Source organism: Sorex araneus, chromosome 1, assembly GCF_027595985.1.
Source record: "Sorex araneus isolate mSorAra2 chromosome 1, mSorAra2.pri, whole genome shotgun sequence".
Classification (NCBI taxonomy): domain Eukaryota; kingdom Metazoa; phylum Chordata; class Mammalia; order Eulipotyphla; family Soricidae; genus Sorex; species Sorex araneus.
In genome coordinates, this window is record NC_073302.1 from 246234267 (window position 1) to 246240266 (window position 6000).

The 6000-nt window shown below is 48.4% G+C and overlaps 1 protein-coding gene across 1 annotated transcript in view; it reads right to left on the bottom strand.

The window, feature by feature from the left end:
• The window catches only part of SLC25A30 (solute carrier family 25 member 30), a 32667-nt gene extending 28532 nt beyond the window's left edge, over window positions 1-4135 (bottom strand). Inside the window, exon 1 of the mRNA XM_004604580.2 lies at window positions 4006-4135. The gene's annotated coding sequence lies outside the window, so the exon portion shown is untranslated. The remainder of the gene's footprint in view (window positions 1-4005) is intronic.
• Between the last annotated feature and the right edge of the window lie 1865 nt (window positions 4136-6000).

The window sequence follows — 6000 nt, forward strand, 5'->3', positions numbered from 1 at the left end:
CACCCAGAGATGCACAGGGGTCACTCCTGGCTCTGCACTCAGGAATTACTCCTGGCGGTATTCAGGGGACCATACGGGATGCTGGGAATTGAACCCGGGTCGGCCCCACACAAGGCAAACACCCTACCCGTGTTATCACTCCAACCCCCTTTACTAAGTATTTAATCCTTGATAACATTCTGACATTCCTTTTTTTAGTCATTGTATTTTGTAGCAATTTATTCATTGTATTTATATTTATTTATATTTACATACCTATATTGCATTTAGTAGCAATTTCTCTGCAACAAATATATAAATGTAGACTGTATATCTATTACATATAAGTACATGTGTGTCAACTCATATCACAAATGGTATTCACAAGAATGCAAGCAAAAACATGAGACATCGAACTATAAACTGATACCTAAGTTCTAGACAAAGTACTTTTTAAAGTCTCCATTGTCGTGTGATCTCATGCGCCTGTCAGTGATTAACTTTCTGTTTTCCCACCCCACTTTTATTTGTTTTGCTAGTTTAGCTTTAATGAGAGTTGGCCGCTTTTCCTTTTGTGGGTTTTAATATTAAGTTTTCAGTTAGCTGATAACCCAGAGGCTCGGGGTTACGCTCACGTGGAAATCTGGCTGAAGCGCCAAGCTGGCTACTCCCCGTGCAGAAGACTAGAGCCTCTGTCTGGCTTTCAACCTCGGACAGGGCAGACACTGATCAGTTACTACCAAGATGCACCCTCACAATGAACTTCCACAAAGGAGCACCCACTCCGGAAGCCTAGGGAAACTATGAGAGCACATCGCATTCACTATCTCACCTATGGCTATGCTTCACACAGAAGTTAGCGGGAGGAAGGTAAAAAGTTCAGGGCTCCTTTCTGAATACTATGATAAGGCATACTATGATATGCCCTGCACAGAGGACTGCACCTTCACAGAATAAGGGCGGCTGAGTCAGAGAAATGGTCATCTGTTGTAGGATAACATAGCCTCAAGTAGTTTAGGTTTATTGTGTTGTTCCCATCACAGTACTCACTTTCCTCTGTGCTTACTTGTAACTTCTTTGTGCTCAGTTGACTTGTAAATACCTCTTTCTCTTCCCCTTCAGTTCTTCTCATAGCATATTCAGAGCAATGTCCTTTTTGTATGGGCACAGGAAGACAGCAGTAAATGCTACACTTTTGTTATGTGTGAGTCATTTGACTCTACAGGATACTCTCCTCCTGGGCATTGTTTCTCTCAACCTAAGCCTCCACTGCCCTTACTTCCTAGACCCCCAAAAGCAGGGTCCCGAGGAGGGACGGGACGGACCCAGGGCAAGCAGTGAGCTATGTGCTACCCTGGCATCAAGATGGGCCTGGCCAAAGTGCCTAATGCTTAACTATAAGTTAAGAGCTTGATCATGGACAGATGCTGTCATGATCCAAAATGTAATAACTAGATATGGACCCTGCTAGGGTTAGGAATGATTCATCTGGCCTGAGCCCTGTAGTCTGCTCCAGAGGCAAGATGCTCCCAGGAGAGCTGCCCTATAAGCTTCAATGTATCTCTTACTGTGTCCAAACAAAAATAAACTAAAAGCAGAAAAACACCTTAAGTGGTATTTTGCCCTTGGGCGGTCAGGAAGGGCTTCCTTACCTTGTTTTTGCTTCCAGATCAGGTGGAGCTTGGCCCGGAGGGCATGGTGGGGAGATATAAATACAGGGGTGGAGAGAGAAGTAGGATAGGCAGAATCCAAGAGAAGCATCTTGGAGCACTGAGCAAGAAGTAGGCCTACACAACCAGGTATGCACCCCCCCCCACACACACACACAAAAGCAAAAAACAAAAACACCAATAAGAGTCAAAAAAACTATCTCACTGAGCTGAGTGCATGCTCTGCATACGTAGGTCTGGGTTCCATTACTGGAATCACCTAGTCCCCAAACACTGAACCATAAGCACCATTAGATGTGGCACCAATCCCAATAATAAATAACCAAAGAGCATCCACGATAGGTCAAACATGCAAAGAAAAGGTTGAGCTAAGTAAGAGTGCAGAGAAGAGGTGAGCAATACCAACCAACCAGCGGCTGGGGCAAGAGTGAGTCTGTTTTGAAAACCAAATACTTCTTTGCTTGTGATCCATGGTGGGGTGGGGGGGAGGGCTGAGAGAGATGACAGGAAATACAGCAGTTCTCCTCATAAACATTCCTTAACATTCCTTAACTTTTGGTAAATTTGGGTGAACAGTACCACCTACACTTAAGTGCCAGCCAGGCTCGCAGACCAATGCAGTCGGGGTGACAAGATATGTGTGTCCTTGACAATCACCAGTGTTTAGTCCTCTCTCAGCCTGAGAGCCAGGGAGGAGTTAAGGTCTGCAAAACTTCTAGTGTCAGGCAGAAACAGGCCATCACTTCCCACTCTGCACTCCTTTGAGCCCACACCCTTTAGTCAAATTGGACTAAAGTCCCCAGACACCATGAGGAGTGACCCTGAAGCAACCCCCCCCCCCCCCCCGGGTACTCCCAACAATACCGCCTGACACAGGCATGTACCCCAGCATGTCTGGGACTGGCGCTTAAGTCAAGCCAGCAATGCTGGTGGAGCCTAGTCTGGAATGACTGAGCACCCCACTGGAAATAGCCCCCAAATCCAAAGTTACTGGTGTCCTTACAAAGTTATATGAGTGGAGGATACAAAATTCCACACACTTGGAATAAACGAAAGATTTCCCTGCATGCATTATACGAAATTTTCCATTTTCTTCGCTTCCTGGGCACTGCTATACAAATCAAGAATTCCAAATGATTCTCCCGAGAATTAAGATATATGTTAAATGACATATACTCGCTACTCTATTTTCTCCTAGCATTTATTTTCTCCATAACTCTTTTGAAGCATCTGCAAAATAGAGTTAATTAAATACAGTAATTGCTGTTGGAAGTTCTGAAAGCTTTCCAAGTTTCCCCTATCAATTAATCCTGGACAAACCCGTTCTATTTTACTTGTGTTCCCTTTTCAATCTACAGTCTAAAAGTTATAATTCATCCGTCTGTAAACTTCTGTGTGCTCATAAATCTTTGTTCCTCACAAAGTCGCCTTTCATAGCCCTTTTACTTCTTGTTCTTTCAGAAGGCAACGATGAAAAAAATAAGCTCATCACAGATACCAGAATCGTGGGTTTAAAAGGTACCTTAGAAATCTTACCGCATTTCATTAACGTCCCTAATCTGTGTCCCTGGTCACAAAATTTGGCAGCCGCAAAGACGAGAACTCAAGCCTATTAACTTTTTTTTGCCCCTGCAGAAGGACATAGCTCGATTCTTCTGCAAGGCAGTCCCAACAAACACTCTTGTGCAGAAACCAAAACGCTGACTACTGCAACTGCTTCCCAGGACATCCCTTACACCACGCAAAACGCTAAAATCCACAGCTACATTGTTTCCGAGCAAATGAATCCTACCCGCTCTTGCAAACGTGAGCCAACCTGGTGTTGTTCCACGGAGCAATTCAAAGTACGCGTGCCCTTCCCCAGAGCACTGAGCTCGCTGGCGCGCTGGAGCCTCCGGCAGGAGGTCTGATGCAGAAGCGGGTAAAGCCCACCGCAGAGGGAAAGGCGCGCCCGCCAGGTGCCAGAACGGACCCTCCCCTCGGATCTCGGGGATGCAGGGATCCGCCAACCCCGCCAGGAGATAAGAAAGGGTTGTGTGGAGTGGCCCGGGGACCGCTCCTGCGCAACGAGACTGCAGCAGCCGGAGAAGCCGGCCCGGCCGGAGAACATCGCGCCGCACGAAGCCCGGCCCTGCACGGGCACCGGAGAGCAGCGGAGACCCCCTGAGCGCGTCCGGCCGCGTCCGGGCTCTCCGGGACACCAGTCCCCGCGCCCCCAGCCCCGGCACGAGCGGAGAGTCCCCGCACCGGCAGGTCCAGGGTGCACTAAACAAATGGGTACAGGCCGTGCGAGGGGCGACCAGGAACAGGTGCGAAGCGGTCAGCACATCCGCGGCCAGGGGGATCCGGCGCTTACCGGGCGGCGGCGGCTGTCCAGCACCTCCTCCTACCCCTGGGTCAGCAAGAGCAGCGCGCCGCAGCGGCCGCGAGCGGTAGAAAAGGCCCGCGAGTGCCCGGGGCCTCCCAGGAGCCTGCGCGCAGCCCCGCCCCGCCCTCCACCTCGGCTCCCATTGGTCGCTTCCTCCCAGGCCCCGCCCCGGCCGCGCCCACGCGCTCCAGCCCCCCGGGCAAGAGGGAAGCGCTCGGGGTCGCCGGTTCCGCGTGGCTCGTGTGCAAGCTGCTCGGAATGGGGTGGCACCTGGGATGGCCTCCTGTCTGGACTCCGAAGTGAACTGGAAACTCAGGGAACAGGACTCAGCGTACCGGTTCTCTGTGACCCCGCGAGCCTGCAAAGACAAGAAAGTAGACTGACCCTGTTTTGTTTTGTTTTGTTTTGTTTTTGTATCTCAGCTGTTTAGTTGGGCAGTGACATCTGAAAACTGAAGAGATGAGAGAATACCAGTCCGCGCAATGCCAGCGTTTCACAACATTCGAGATCTCTCTCACTGCATCGCGTTTCCCATTGAGCCCCTGAAATTGGCCAGTGAAGTTGCTTGAGCCCTAAGTACTTCATCATTATCACGTGCAAGAAATGCAATAAGGGGATGGACAGAGCTCAACAGGACAAAGCTGACAACACGTGGTCACCTCCCGCACAGCATGACTACTGGCCAGCAGTAGTTTCTGAGCACAACAAATTTGCTGGCACAAAAGGTCATATACGCATTTAAAAGTATACTCAGGTTTACCTGTTGCTTTGGCTGGGGGCCCACACAGGCAGAGGTGTTCAGGGAACTATTCCCATCCCTGTGCTTGGGTCACTGCCCTCAGTGCTGGGGGATGCCAACAAGGCTACCTGAGCCCTTTGAACTACCTCCCAGCCTTCACCAGTTGCTTTTGATTTTGTGGCTCTTTAAATTCCTTTAATCCTAGATTTCATTTAAAAACAAAACATGGGTTACTCAGGAAATACTCAATAAATATTAAAACAGAAAAAAAAATAAAAATAAAAACAAAACATGGGGCTGGAGTGATAGCACAGCGGATAGGGCGTTTGCCTTGCACGTGGCCGGCCCGGGTTCGATTCCCAGCATCCCATATGGTCCTCCGAGCACCGCCAGGAGTAATTCCTGAGTGCAAAGCCAGGAGTAACCCCTGAACATCGCCGGGTGTGGCCCAAAAAGAAAAAAAAAACACATAACTTGCACATGTTTGAAAAGTTCAGGCCAACTTTAATTGTATTATTCATTAAATTACTTCTGCTTTATGATTAAAGGAAGAACTTTCATTGGTAGGGGTGGAGGCAGGGATGCACAGCAGGGTGAGGGTGAGGGGGGGACAGTGTGCCCAAAGCTTACTCCTGGCTCTGTGCAGAGGGATCACTCCTGGTGGGACTCAGAGTACTATATGTGGCACCCAAGGTCAGACCTGGGTTAACCACGTGCAAAGCAATTGCCCTACTGACTGTTCTATCTCTCCAACCCTGATCTTTAATTTTTCAAGTTTCAGGAATGCCCTGAGGAAGAAGGCATTTTGCAACTTCCCCATTTAAACACAGACATCAGGTTTATATGATTTTGACAAGCAGGTTATCTTCACTCGAGGAGAAATTTACATTTGATATAAATCAGGAGAGAAAGCATTCTCTTCTGGCAGGTTGGAACAATTTCCAACATCCTGGTTGATCGAAAGCAGCATTTACATTTTGAGAGTCTGGTATAGGAAGTTGTATAGGTGAATAACAAAATGCAATCCGCATAGCTCAAATGGCTGGAATTCTGGCTAGGAATGCAGGCTATGCATGTGGGGACCCCAGGTTCTACCCCTATCACAAAATGGTTGCTGGAGCACTGCCAGGAATGCACGCAACAGGGAGAGAAATAGAGTTAGTTTTTCCAGGAAGAAACCTTTGAGACTTTGAGAGTTCACTTCTATCTAATAAAACTAATTTCCAGGTATTTCAATGTATCAA